Raw genomic sequence first — 15,345 nt, 5'->3', positions numbered from 1 at the left:
CCCCTAAATGTGCCAATTGTACAACTCTGCACTTTCAACAGCTATAAAAGTTTTTTAATCCACTGTTTAGAGTTTACCAAAAGAAAAAAAGCTATATGAAAAAAAAAGCTAAGTAGATGATATACTTATTTCCAGTTTCACAAACCAGGAGAATAATTAAATATTACACAGCCACTTGATAGACTATTACAAAGTCCTAAAAAATGAAAATTATAGACAGTAAAATGAGAACAGCAAGAGGCCAAATTATGACAGCAGCTCTACAAATTTGGATACACAGAGAAAATTTACACAATTTATGGAAAGGACATCACAAAAAATGAGTTTAGTGATTTTATAACCAAAATCATGTTTTAAAGGAAAAATTTAAATGTAAATGCTTGTTAAGTGAATACATGATTTTTCTTAGGAGAAATCCAAAATCCTAACAGTGTAGCTAGCAGGCTCCAAGGGAACAACTGGGAAGGTCTTCGGGCTCCAAAGGAAGGTGTCATGTAGCCCTGTGACTGGTCACTGCAGGTTCCAGCAGAAGGCTGCATGGGTCTCAGCCAGAGAGCTAGGAACACCAGGCTTCACAGAGCAGTACTCTAGAACAGGCCTTCCAGAGATACCAAGTCTGAAACCACTGGACCCAGATCAGGTCCCAATCCTGTAACATTTTGACCAGAATGGTCCAGAATGGGCTGGAAACAGTCTATCACTCCCAAGTTAACATCTAGCAGGAGGGCAGAAGATAAGGGTTGCTGCCCAAAGTGAGTTTCCCTGAAGCCCCCTGGCTACCACCACCCCAAGGCCAGATTTGAGAAGGACTCTTCTTTGCAAGTTGGGGCTAATGCACAGAGAGACATAGAGGAACAATTAGGGAGAGAGGAGGAGAGAGGACATCACGCAGCTCATCTCCAGGTCCTTAACAGTCAACCACTGATGAGAAGAGGAGTGTGAGAACCTAGGGATAAGGGCAGTGTTCTTTTCCACTCCTCCAAAGCAGATGGGATGAAGAAAAGGCCCTCCAAATAGAGAAGAAATCTCCCTACTTCCTCTGCCCCTTGCCTCTGTCTCAGCTCAGGTAGGCTGCCCTGTGGGTGGGGAGGCCCTGGTGCAGACCACTTTCATCCTCTGTGGCTATGTGGCAGCATGGCTGGAGCTCCACTTCACAGGTCCCCATCCATCAAGGAGAAAGGGCCCTGTGTTTTCAGTAAGTGGTGCCAAGGGATTCTGCCAAAGAAGGCTAGGCTTTGGGATCCCATTGGGAAGCTGTCTGTCTACAGAGTCTGGCCAGCTGGTCCTGGCTCCAGCTCTGTTGCTTGTTCCACGGTCACTTCCCCTCCCAGCACTGCCTCAGTTTCCTCATTAGTGGCCTGAGTGGATTGGGCCGTTCTCAGGGGTCCTTTCCCTACCACACTCTGCCACAGTCTACCTTGTCCTGCTGGTGTGCCTCCCAGCATTTCAAGAGCAGAGAGCCTTCTCCTGTGTACTTTTCTGTAAGGGATTTTGGGGTCAGATTACATATGCTCCAGCTGCCTTAACTTATGTTAGGGCTGTACTATGGGCTGCTGACGGGAACAGGTTCTAAATCATCTCTTTCCACATTGAGTGCAAATACACCATTGCTTCTGTGCCCAACAAGGCCAGCCATCAATGAAACTCCACAGTTAACAGATGTTCATCAGTAATTACCTGGACATCAAATACCTTCTCCCAGTTTAATTATTCAGTGACGGCAGCCCCACACACCCTCTTGTATGCCACCTCAAGTGCTCACACAGACACACACACAGCACTGCCATCAATCAATTTTCACTGAAGATTCACTGAGAACACCACAGGACAGGCTTGTGGGGCCCTAATATACAGGGGCATCTTGGAGGTGACAATGCTGAAAGGACCACAAAGCTTGCCACTGAGAGTAAAGAAAAGGGCTATGCAGTCATCAAAATGAGGTGGGAAATGTCACAAGCCAAGGTCCCCTGCTAGCTTCCAGAAAGAATGCCAAGATGGCGGGCTTCCTGAAACCAGCTCAAATAGGCCAGACCCACAGCTTGTGGACACAAATGGCTGACTAAACCTAACAATATTCACAAAGTGTTGCACAAACCATGATGCCAATGTGCTGCTTTCAAATGAAATAACATGTATCTGGGACTAGTCTGGCTATCCAGAATTCCAGTGCGGTCTCTCCAGCACATTCTCCATGCCTGTAGACCAGCAGCACATGGATCCACAGTATCCAGCAGGTACAAGGGAAGGCATGATAGAATTTCAATTTCTGTGGCATCAGGCTCCAGGGGGCTGTGGTTTCACCCTCACCTGGGGATGGACCAGATTTCACTCTGGCACAAGATCTTGGGTGGGCACTTGCTAGGGTGGACACTATAAGCCTTTGCTTCTATTCCCATAGCTAACCACCCCCAGCCCCTAGTTAGTCAGGGCTCCTGCTTTAAAGGCATTTTATGCAGTAGAAATTCACACCACTCCATGAGATGCACAAAAAGCACAACCTTTCTTCTTATTTTTTATAACCTTTTTTGCCTAAAACAGTGTTATCCAATAGAAATATAAGACATTTTAAATTTTGCCTTTCCATTATTAAAAGTTAAATATGGTAAAATTAATTTTACTGATTTATTTTACTTATTCCAATATATCCAAAGTATTGTGTCTTAACTATTCAACCAATATAAAATTACTGACATATTTTATTCTGTGTTTATGCAGTCTTCATCCAGGGTGCATTCCACACTCTCAGCACTTCTCTGCACTGGCCACATTTCAAGTGCTCAGTAGCCACTTGTGGCTAGTGACTGTGGAATTGAACAAATCAGTCTAAAATTTGATCTCTAGTTCACCAGCCTCTGGTTCTGTTGATGGCAGACAAAATAAACAGAGAAGTTAAAAAAAATTAATTTCTTCCAGTTTAGAGGAATTTCTCTTCAGATGTACTCAGGTTCATTCGCTCTCCCTCCCCCAGGGTCAAGGGGGAGTAGGATTCAGGGAAAGCTGAGCTACTCCTCCAGGTGGACATGAGAAATAGTTGTCTGCTCCTGGTCCACCTGGCTCACTGGCTGTGGCAGACCTGGGTCTGCCTCGACACCTCCAACCCTGATGCAATGTATTCACGTGGGCCTGGCCCTATCTACTTGCTCTTTATTCATCTACACCTCCAAACCTGTCCAGGAATGTCAAGACCTATGACATTTCACACTTCCCCCACCCCAAAGTGGGATGCTGGGACACTGGCTCTCTGTTCCACCCATGCCTTCCTCTCCTGTTTTCTGCCCTCCTCCAGGAACCAGAAAGACTTCCTTGAATTTCTGTGTGTGTCCTGGAGCTTCATGGATTAAGGATGATCCTAGCCAGGCCAAGTGACTTGAGATCCTGATTCCATCCATTAGTAACAACATGACCTTAAATAACTTATTTAGCTCCCCCTTTTCCTCCATTTTGCCAACTGGTAGGGTTGCTTTATGAATTAAATGATGAGCACACACGAAACATTCAGGAGAGTGCCTGACACCAGGCCAGAGATCAGTCACAGGAGCAGAAACTTCTCTGGATTCTACTTTTCTTTTCCCTCACTGTATGGAACATCCACTCCCCATTTCTCACTTCTCTTATGGACTATAGGGAAAGAAGCCAGCCACAGACATACAAAAGGGCACCCTGCCATATTTCTAATCATCCTATTACAGTTAGTATACCCACTCCAGCTTTGAACCTGTCATAGGAACCATCTGGTTGCTTTGAGGTGTCTTCCAATACCTCCACTCAGGTGAAGGACGGGTATTCAGAAGGTGCATATCCCTGTATCCCTATAACCTCATAGTTGCTCCAGTGTTCTGTCTACAGGATCTTCTAGTCTGTGCTATCCAATAGGCACCTTTGAACTTCTCCCAATGTGTCAGAAATCCCCCCCAAAGATCTGAGGCAACCCATCAAGGCACCTTTCTATCACATCAGTCCAGGGCCTCAACCTCTGGGGAGCCCTGCAGCCTTTTCTCTGGATTTTGCTGCAGGCTTTGAAATGATCTGCATTGCAAATCTTTCCAGGAAATCTCTGTCTTAAATCTTACATTTTATTTTATTTATAACCCATTCCACTTTAGAAGATTTAAGTTGGTTTACGAGGATTATGTAAAATACTTTAAGATATATGAAGTAAACAAGTAAAAAACCCTATATTTTATGTTGCTAAATTTGAAAAAAAAGTTACCAAACATTGTATAATGTGGTCAAATTTTTCTCTGACTATTGTGCATTTGTGTGTGTGAACACATATATGTGTTGTATAATTCATGTTTAGCAGAGGCAGGTAAACTGAACACAAAATGGGGGTTATAATTTTCTTCATTTTCTTCCTTACTATATACTTTTGTGTGTTTTCTTAACTTTTTATAGTGAATGTATATTTGTTTCAGAATAGGGGGAAAAAAGATAAAAAATATCTCTAAAGAAAAATAGTCAAGAAAGAAACAGCCCAACCATGAGCAAAGACAAAAATTGGAGCCCATGGTGAGGCTGAAACAACTCATTTCCTATGGCCAAGCCACACGTTTAAAGCTCAGCTTTCTACCAGTCAAAGGATGAGGAAAATCTGATCAGTTACAGAGGTCACAGGGTCCACAGGACAGAAACAGAATGATTGCTCAGAAAAGCCTGGCTGTTCCTGATATGGAACCCTAAAGCAAATGCCTCCCATGGGGCCGCAGGCTGTGTAATGCAATGAATGCTGCCAACAACACCCTCACAGTAAACACCACTGCGAGATTCATGGGCCGCTGGGTGCAGGAAGATGGCGTGCCGCCCAAGTGCAGCACAGTGAAAGCAATTCCTCAGGGAGTGGAATCCATGTGGCCAGGTTCACGGTGGGTCTGACCTAATCCAGAGAGAGACCAGAGCATCAGGATGAGGACACAGATCACCTTTCCGGGAGACTCCTTCTCCCACAGAATTCCTCCTAGGCTCAGCTCAGCTCAGCCAGTCCCCTAGGTCATCAGGAAAATCCAGTGGCTGCATCACTGACTCATCCAGACATGTGTTCATCTCACACACACTCAGGGAACCTACTACACCAGGCACTGTGCACGCCTGTCACAGCCCCTGCTCCATCACACACCTGGAGCCCCAAGCCAGCCCCACCCAACATCATCTCAGGGCTGGAAGCAAAGCCAATGCCATTCTTGTTGATGGCAGCCCCAATTAATCTCTAGGATAAGACATGTGCACTGCTCACACACCAACAGAGCTCAGAGTTGGTAGAAGCCAAGTGGGTCAAAGGAGTCTAAGGCTAAGCATGGACTTCTGGGAAGGACTCCAAGGGAGATGGGCTGAGGAGAAGATGCTGCCAAAGATGCAATGTTGCTCCTATGTGGAATGTGTCTTGTTTTCGCCCCTGCTTTACATTTAGGTAGAGGGGACCAGAGTCTTCTATTTATTTCAAAATGTTCCCTTGTATTTTTCCCCATGGGGTGGATCCAAGAATGTTGCTGGGCCACAGTGCATCCAATGGCAGGCACCTAGGGTTATTAATTTCCATCCAATGGAACAGGATTCCATTCCAATCCCAATCACAATCTCCTCCATGCCCCAGACTCACATATCAAGTTTCCTTCTCAGCATTCACTTGGAAGCCTCACAGGCATCTCAAAGTCAGCATGGTCATGTCTCAAACATGGTAATCTAATCCTTTGTCATTTCAACAGGTGGCACCACCCATCTCCCTTTCCCCGACTTCCCAAGGCCAACCTATTACCAGTATGCTGATTTTATCACTAAAACATGTCTGCCATTTCTCTCCACCTCTAGCTGCACAATGAGAGGCACACCTCATTGCCCCACACAAACTGGACAGTCTTCAGGGTGCTCTCTGGCTTTCTCAGTGGTGACCCAGGGACAGCTGAGCACCACATTACCCGGGACCACCAGCACCCACTTCTCAGAACCCTCACAAGTATTCTCCTCCTCTGAGTTCTGACAACACCATTCCTCTAAGTGACTAGGCCTTTCTCTTCCTCTCCTTGTTCTTATTTCTTCTCTCACTTGTCTTTTCATCTTCTATTCTGCTTCTTTCTCTTCCACTTCTCCTTGGCCTTATCTATTTCTTTTTTCTCTCTCTCTTTCTCTGTCCCCATTCCCCACACCCGGCTCCACTTTCTTCCTCTTTCTCAGATGTGACAGTCATAGAAACTCAGAGTTGGCAGAGACCTCACTGCCCTGGTGTGCAAAGTGGGGCTGGAGGTTCAGAGTGCCAAAGTGACTCACCTACACTCTCACAGCAGACAGCAGCAGGGTTAGCACACTCCCCTCCACTCACACCTCATTATTTCCCTACCTTTCCTTGTCTCCTGTCCCTTATCCCACAACCATGGCCCTGTGTTAGCTAAAGACAGGGCTGGTCACACTTTGTGTAATACCGGTCAAAGATCAGGGTGGCTAGATTTCCATCTGCCTGACTCTCCCTGACCCTCTCTATCTGTCTCTTACACACACACACACACACACACACACACACACACACACACACACAAACACCCTGCATTTATTACATACCTATAAACATCTGCCCCAAAGGCTCAGAAGAGAGTATCTACCCCAGTGGCCACTGAGGCCTTCCATTCTCCTCCTGATGAGGCCGAGGCAGATTGTTGTATCTGGACATACCTACAAAAATCCTCTTTAAAACCTCATCATTCACCACAAAGGATTTCCTGGAATGCCATGAAGAAGGTGCCTGAGGAGATGGGGTGGGCAGGGGTAAATGCCTGACTTCATGCCCTTCTCTCCTGCAGACCCAGATGGTCTTGGCACAAGAAGGCTGCAGAAATCAAATAAAATCTTCAGAACCCATCCAGATTTAACAGCTCCATCTGTGAAAATGTGGCTTGTTGGGGTGGGAGTGGTGGGGGTGCACTGTTGCTACAGACTGAGGGTCCAGGCAGCAAGCCAGCATGGTGGGGCAGCTGGAAGGAAGGGATCATGGAAGTAGACAGTGGTGAGAGGTAGGGGCCAGCAATGGCAGCAGCTGGTGGTGTACCTTCCTGTGGTGCCCACCTAAGTGTATAGAAACACACCTCTAAGGTGGGTTGAGTACATAGCCAACTGCCCAGAGGGAGATGAGGCACATAATCTGAACTTGGACAGACCTGTAGCCCTAAGTTTCTGCAGAAAATCCACCTTTGGGCAGAGGTTCAAGACAGACATGAAACAAAAGAGGACACATTATGACCCCAAGTTTGTCCTAAGGTCTATAGAAGTGCACCAGGCCTCCAGGGGCTGGTAGAAATAAAAGACAGCCCTGCCAATCCAAGCATGGACAGAGCTACAATAGGTAAAAGGAGTACAATTTTTTCCAGACTGTCAAGATTTTGCACCGTTTTACAATCTCCAGCCAACATAATTCATTAAATGCATAACAAAGGGTGAGGGTTGATATTTATGTCTTCTTTTATAAGACTTAACATGTGAACAAACCTCAAACCTAAAAAAATACAAAAAATTCTTCCTTGTCGGGCAGTGAGAAGTGGCCACTGAGTGCATGGAGCAGGGGATCAAAGGCAAGAGAGCTCTCTTCTGCCCCATGAGAAACTAGCAATAACCAGGGATCGAGGATGCAGAAGCCAAGATAGCCTGTGTGTCCCTCCCATGTGGGCAAATACAGATGTCGCAGTGTGCAAAGGTGACTACAGAAGGCAGCAGACTTGCAGCTGGAGAAGGTAGAGGCAGTGAGGGAGGATGACAGGGAAGAAAGGCTGGGGGGTACAGGGTCCATGAGGCAAAAGAACAGCAAGCAGAAGAAGCGGAAACAGAAATACAGACAGCAGAGACTGGAACAAAAGGTTCTGGGGACCTGGGAGGAAAGGCCTGTGAAGCTCTGACAGTGAAAGAGAGCCACAAAATAAGTCTCTCCAGAGACCTAACCACCTTACACCTGTTCCTGAGAAGCTGGTGTCACATGAAGGAGACAGGAGCATCCTACTGTCTCTGCCTCCCTACAGCCTGGATTCCTCCAGACAAGGCCTGCAGGCCCTGGGAAACCCAACCCCTTTTTCTTTTCTGATCCCAGTCAGACACTGGAGAGACCCAGAACCAGCACCACTCCTCCAAAACACACTCAGATCTTCAGCCCTGGAGGAAACAGGGCAGTGATCCAACAGGGAAGACGGGAGAAAATGCTGCTGCTGGTCCAGGCTGGTAGCCAAAGACCCACCCTTCCATTGTGATGCAATTTCCCTTCCAGCTGCCTCTGCAGTCCTCTGACCCCTTGGGAAAGCAGATAAACACCTTCCTGGCTCTTCACCAACATCCTAGAGGATCTGCTCCAGCTGATCCTGCTCCACAGAGAGACTGTCTGCATCTGCCTCTGTCCTCTGAGTACCTGCCACTGCCCCAAGGAATGGAGAGTGGGGTGGGTAATGATAGGAAGCCAAGAATCACAGCCAGTGTGGAAAGAGGCAGTGCTGTTGCTCCTCTTTGTCAGGCACATGTACCCAAAGCCCTCTGGGGTTGGCATGAGCATCCTGCACCAGGATTTCCAAGTCATCCCCAGGCCACCTAAAGCCCCTCTCAAAGCCTCCCAGCCTCATGTATGTCCAGCTCCACCAAGTCTCCCCAGGAGCCAAGGTGGAGGACACCCTTCTCTCTGAGACAAGTTTTCAGCTGGGTTGGGCATGGTGCAGTACCCCAGGCTGATTCAGCCACAACACAGGCAAGATCTGAGGTGCCTAGGTATGCAACATCTCCCTCCCAGAATCTCCTGGCTGCTTTGATGTGGAACAGAGATGACAATGGCAGTAACTGGTGAGGAATGAGCTTTAACACTGATGTTTTAAATGACAGCCATTGTTCCCTGACAATTTTATGATCGAAGAAAAGAAAGAGGCCTTTTAAGAAACCATGTAGCATATTTAAGAAGCCCCAGAGGACTGGGGAAGGGGCTCCAAAGAGGAGAAACGCAGAATGAAGAGTGAAGCAACTCCAAAGAGGAGGCAGCTCAATGCTGGTGTCTGCAACCCTGTCCCTTCCTCGAAGCACAGTTCATCAAAAGCAGTTTCTCAACATAGCCAAGAGACTCCTCAGGGTTTCACCCAAAGGCCAGGCTATCTGATGCTGGGTGACATGCAAGGCTGGACCCAACAGACTTAACAAGTGGGTGGTGGTCCACTTCCCCACAGCAGACTAGAGGAAGCAAATCCTTCTCCCTGCCTTTTCCTCTCCTCTTCCCCCTCCCACACTTCCTACTTCTCCCATCCTCAGCTAAAATGGGGTAATGGACCTGAACAATAGGTATTTCTGGTGTGCTCTATGCTGGGTTGCAGCTCAGGGAGGAAGCCACAGAGGCCTGGCCCCACACTGTCCTGCTGGTATGAAGAATTTATGATCCCTGATCCCCTTGCTCTGCACTTAAGCTCCTCCTACATTCTTGTAGTATCAGGAAAAGCATTTCCTCACACACCATCTCTCTCTAGGGTTAGAGAAAGAGATCCCCATCTCCAACTCTGGGCTCCATCTGCAGGGCCATCTCCATGTCACCTGGAAATGCTCCTAAGCTAATTCTTTGTGGCTAGCTGCCCTCCTTACTTCCCATTTCCTGCTCTGGCCCCTCCACCTTCCAGGGGCCTCATACTGTTCTCCTGAGGTTTTTCTTCTCCTGGAAAAGCCTCTCCTCTATGAAGTCTCCCTGTCTCTTTCTTAGCAGTCTTTCTTCAGGCTAATCCAGTTGTTTACAAAGTGTGCTCTCAGTTCCAGCACCACTAGCTAGTATCAAATGGGAAATTGTGAGAAACACAATTCTTTGGGCTCCACCCAAAAGCAGTTCAATCAGAAACTCCAGGGAGGGGAACAAGAGTCATGTGTCATCAAGCCCATCAGGTGATGCTCAGGCTAAAGTTGTGAGAACTGCTGGTTCTCAATTCTAGTGGGTGCTGATGCTGCACATCTAGATCCCAAACTGTCAGAACCACCGTTCTAAACTTCTGGTGTGCTTCTGTCCCCCACTGCTCATTTGACACTCACACATCTTGCCTTATGAGGAGATGTGATCTCCACAGGGCATAAGTGAATCCTGCCTCTACTGGCATCGACAGAGCACCTTGCAGATAGTCAACATATATTCCTTGTATTAGATCAAAAAAAGTAAAATTCTATAACGTCTAGGTGCAGTTCTACCATTAAAGGGACAACCTCCAGTCACCAAAGTACTTTTGAGGCCTTTTGCATTCTCAATGTTAAATTAACTACATGCAACCTCGTGAGCTGTGTGTCATGGAGTAGTTTCCTGGCCTTCTTAGCATCTGCTGCCTCTAGGTTGCAGAGCACCAGCCAATCACAGCCAGGAGGGAACGTGTCACCCTCACAGTCTCTAGCACCATTATTGTACCAGCAGCATAATGGTAAGGAAACATTATTTCTATTTTAAATTGTCATTATTAATCTAATGCTTGCAATGAACGGAGTGGTGATGATAAATGGGATCTTTAATAAAGATGAAGGCTCCACAGCCTAAGGGGGGAAAAAAACCTCTTTTACTTAAAGTTACTGTCTTGATTAAAATTTCCATTTTGTTATCCTAATCAGCTATCCTTGTTCAGCGTGCTGAAGTTTCTATTTTCTCTACTTAGATAGACAATTAACAACACTATAAACATATTAAAAGTAAAATGTTTATTAAAACTGCTCCGTTCTCCATATTTAACTTACTTTCAGTGAGGCTGCATCAGGACACACCCATGCCTCTACAAAGACTTCACAGAATGAACCTACTTCTTTCTTCTGGGAGCCTCATCCTGATTCCAAGTCCCCTGGGAACAGACCACCCTTCCATCCCAGACACACCTTCCTTTGTTCAACGCTCCTGTTAATTTCATCCAGCTGCATTTCATTTCATTCAATCGGACATCTCTACTCGGAGCATAAAACTCACTCTTCCCCATTATAAGTGTGGTTGGGATGGACATGGGTCACAGATGGGAAACTACATGGAGGCACGGGAGAATACAAAAGATGTTCCCAAATAAGTCACACTCACATCTCTCTTGGATGTGAAAAATTCACTTAATTAAAATTACTTAATGAGTAAATAGTTATTAAGGGCACAGTATGTGGGAGGAAACCACAGCACCACAGAATCTAGGAACTGACTCCGGGCACAGGACATTAGGTTTGGAGCCACAGTGAGAAGATTAAGTCTAGGGCTGGGGATTTAGCTCAGTGGTTCTGCTGCCTGGCTCGCAAGCACAAGGACCCGAATTCGATCCCGGTACAAAAAAAAAAAGATTAAGTCTAATTATTTTTTAACACAACACTAATCCTTATCCAAACATGGAATCTGTCTCCCCTGGGATGTCTGTCCCCTGAAACATGGAATACTGGAGCCAGGTGGAAACACCCCAGGTCACCCCAGGACACTCCTGAGGGAGCATCCTGCCCAAGGTCTTCAGGTTTCCATCTCCTGTCTTTTTGGCCTTCTCATCATGGGGCAGACCAGCATCACCACTTTGTTTTGTTCTCTAAACGAAGCTGACTGGACACCATGAGTTATCCTCCTGACAGCCACCAGGAGTCCAGAGGGTTCTGTGTGGCCACCAGCCTTGCAGCCCTCATTTACTCCTCCCCCAAGACCTAGGCAGAGTTCACAGGGTTTACAGAGTTTACAGACCTAGGCACATTTTACAGATGAGGAAACTGAGGCTCAGAGCCGTTAAGTATGTTGTGCCACATCAACAGGTGATAACCTAGTGGTAGTCCCTGTTCTGGATGACAAAGGGAAGTCCCTGCTCTAGAACATATCTCAGGCCACAAGATGAGGGGTCACATCTGAAGAAGGAGGTCCAACCATGCCTTGCCTTGCGCTGCTGCTGCTGCTGCTGCTGCTGCCAGTGCTGCTGCTACCACTGCCGCTACTGCCAGAAGTTCCATGGACAGCCTCTCTGTGTGAGGCGTTTCTTTCCATGAGGTACTCTTTAAGCTGGAGCACCTCTGAGTATCATAGTGCGCTCCACAGGCATCAAACGGCACATGCCCTGTGGCCCCTTCAAAAAGAACACATACTGGAGTTGAGGACACTTAGGGAAATGGGGGAAAGAGCAATGCACACAGGCCCAGGGGTAAGGGCTATTCATCTCCCGCCACCAAAGGAAATGAAATCATTATGTCTGCAGCTACAGAATCCAAAAGAACAAATTTCCTGCCAGGATAATAAATGGATTCTTTTGTTTTAGCCTTGACTCTCATCACATGACCCTCCCAGCCATTCCTCATCCAGGTAACTCTGGGTAAATACCCGGAGGTTTTAATTTCAACCCTGAGAATGAATTGGGGGAAGGGGTGTCTGCCAGAGCCCTGGACTCCTTGCTCTGCCCTATCCTACCCCTACATATTTTCTTTCCCTAACAGTTCCTGCAAAAGTGAGTAGAGCTCCTCTTCCTTTCCCCGCTCTCTGCAAAGACTCATAAAGAGGACCCCATTCCCCGTGCTCGGCCAGGAGCAGCTTTTGAAGTAAGTCCATGGAGAACATAGAGGAAAGCCATTTTACTACTGAACAGGCATCACACAAGATGTACTTTGGAAGCAATAATGAATAGTAAATATGGGCTATAAAGTTCCCAGGGCTGGCAGAGGAGCACCAGGGCAATGGTCCCATTGATGTGCGTGGAGGGACCCATGCAGGGGTTGGGAGGCATGGCGAAGACAGCATTATGGGCAACCTGGGTTCCACTGGGCTGCACTAACATTCCCCCAAACGGGGCCTTGGAGCCCTGCCCTGGCAGATCGCAATGTACAAGCAATGAACCACTTCATAATGGGCTTCTGTTCGGCCACAACACTGAGCACTCGACTTTTGAAATGGGTCTGTATTTGCAAAGAGAAATTGCTGTTGGCTTAACACACAGCAGGAACCCTGGTGCCAGATAAACAAACCTAGGGAAAATCTGATGGCCACTCTTGCTTTCCATCCCCAGGCCTCTGAGAAGAAGCAGTGCCCAAAGGATCCCACACCATCCTGATGGGAGAACAAGGCCAAGTCCACACCAAGGCTCAGAGTTCCAATTTCCTCAAGGATGTCGCCCACATCAAGAGATGCTCTGCAGATGTGAAGAGAGATGACTAAGGGACCTATTTTCTCTGACCTGGGCATAATTCTCCACCTCTCATGTGTGTGAGTGCGTGTATTTGTGTGTGTAGGTGAAGTATAGATAGAGTGGGTATTTCTAGTTACCTAACAGCGGCCAGGGGCCTCCTCTGTGAATAGAAGAATTAGTTTGCTACATGCTCCCAGTGAAAAACTGTGACATGTGAGTGCTTTTCAGGAAAACACTGAATAAAAAGTGATCAGAATCTTCACAGGAAAAATGAAACTATGCCTCCTAAAGAAGCAATGTGAGCACGTACATGATTGCCATTGCCTGGGGTTTGCTGAGCTGTCTCCCCAAGGATTCCTGTCTACAAGATGCAGAAAATGACTCTGTGGGCTTTTCTCTTCCTGTCCGTGACTCCTGGTCCCCGACCAGACAGTCTTGAAGCCACAGCAGATGGTCATGGATGCCACATCTCCACCCCAAATGTCACCCTTCTGGCCTCTGTACCTGGACTTTTTCACTTGCGCCTGTTATAGCTCTTGCCCACAGCTTTGTAAATTACTGTTTATAGATCTGTCTTCACTAAATATCCTTCTCTTGGGCACACATCCTATCTTATTTATATCTGCATCTGTAGCAAAATGAATGGAGGATGGATGGATGGATGGATGGATGAGTAAATGGCTGTATGGACAGATGTGCCAGATTACCCAAGGCATATTATCTTCATCAACCCCACATCTAAATGGAAGAAATGAAATCAACAGTTACTAAACATTATTCTAAACTGAATACTACTCTAGAGAAACTCTATACCTTATTTAACACACAAGTATTACAATGAGTCTCATTTTTGACATTTTATCCATGAAAAATAAGGATCAATAAGGCAAAGCACTGCACTTGGAACCCAAAGCCAATCTGTAGAATGCTCCATATTCAGAATTCAAGTGGATCACACTGTCATCCATCTTTCAGATCATGAGTGCAGCAAACATTTGTTGGGCACCTGCTGGGCACCAGGCATGGTGCCTGCCACACATTGAAGATTCAAAGACAAATCTTAAGTGAATTTGGATAGAGTTCCTGGGTAATTAGAGAGAAACCCAAACCCTCTAGTGACTCAACAGCCAGGAAAAAGATGATCACATCAAAACATAGGCAACCAGGTAGAGACTCATGGCTAGAGCAGAGGGAGGAGGCAGGCAAATTCTCTTTTTAAAAAATAACAATAAAGCTGGGCACAGTGACAAAAACAACCATCTCAGCACCCTAGAAACAGACCCAAAACACTCATCAATCTGAGGAGTATGTACGTTTCAAAGACTGAACTTAGGATAAGAACCATGGGAACGGTGCCCTCTTGCCTAAGACTGCACCCTTCTTGCCTCCCACTCCCAAGCTCTGCTGACAGAAGGTTCTGCAGGACAGGAAACAACAAGAAAACCACCAGAACTGTGGAGTCAAAGAGGCCTCACTCAAGTTGGGATGATTGGTGATGCCCATGTCCAGCTGCACTGTTAGTCAAAGTGATGAACTCAGGAGGGGGAGCTTTGGCATGGTTGGGGCAAGCATATTCCCTGATGAGGCTGAGTGCATAACCAGTGAAGCCCAGGGAGGACCTAATATATCTACACAATTCTGGCTAGACTTAAGTGTATGCTTGCTCAAAGAAAAAGTCTAAGTTCCCACTGGAAAATCAAAGCCAGACTTTTGGCAATGTAAATTTGAATGTGCTTCCCACCCACACACAGACTCATCAGTAGAGAATGGAAGCCTCAAAGGTGTTAGAATTCAATCTCTTCCAAATCATTGGCTGATCTCTAACCTACACAGAAAGAGGGGCTACATCTAGGAAGCAAGACTGAATGTCCAAAGGCCTATGTGTTAGTACCCAGCATGGAGCTACTGGGAAGCAATGGAAACTTTAAGAGGTGGGGCCTAGTGGAAGGTCTTCCAGTTACCAGGGGTGAACCCTTGTAGAGCATAGCAAGATATCAGCAACTTCCTTTCTTTTGCTCCCCAGCCTTGAAGGGAGCAGTTTTGCTACTCCATGCACTCCCACCATGATGTGCTACCCCCACCACAGGCCTAAAGCCAAGGCACCCAGCCAGTCATGGACTAAAACCTGAAACTATCAATCCAAATAAGCTTTTTCTCTTCATAAGTTGATTTATCACAGGTATTTGTTACAGTGACAGAAATCTAACACAAAGATTTAAACAGAAAAACAATTAAAACTACATGAAAACTAAGCCAACACATCAGTGACCAC

The 15,345-nt window shown here is 46.6% G+C and overlaps 1 protein-coding gene and 1 long non-coding RNA gene across 4 annotated transcripts in view; one reads left to right on the top strand and one right to left on the bottom strand.

Moving 5' to 3' along the window:
- The window catches only part of Ephb1 (EPH receptor B1), a 442,009-nt gene that overhangs the window by 378,708 nt on the left and 47,956 nt on the right, over positions 1 to 15,345 (bottom strand). The gene's annotated exons all lie outside the window — the stretch shown is intronic.
- LOC110346148 (uncharacterized) lies at positions 8,254 to 13,295 on the top strand. Its single transcript, XR_002390013.2, has 4 exons — positions 8,254 to 8,401; positions 10,300 to 10,385; positions 12,388 to 12,489; positions 12,954 to 13,295. It is a non-coding gene; the product is annotated as an uncharacterized LOC110346148 (long non-coding RNA).

Source organism: Heterocephalus glaber, unplaced genomic scaffold, assembly GCF_053883595.1.
Source record: "Heterocephalus glaber isolate CG9 unplaced genomic scaffold, H.glaber_assembly_v1.0 deba00001504, whole genome shotgun sequence".
Taxonomy (NCBI): Eukaryota; Metazoa; Chordata; class Mammalia; order Rodentia; family Bathyergidae; genus Heterocephalus; species Heterocephalus glaber.
The sequence above is the reverse complement of the archived record's forward strand: the minus strand, read 5'-3'. Positions and strand labels throughout refer to the sequence as shown.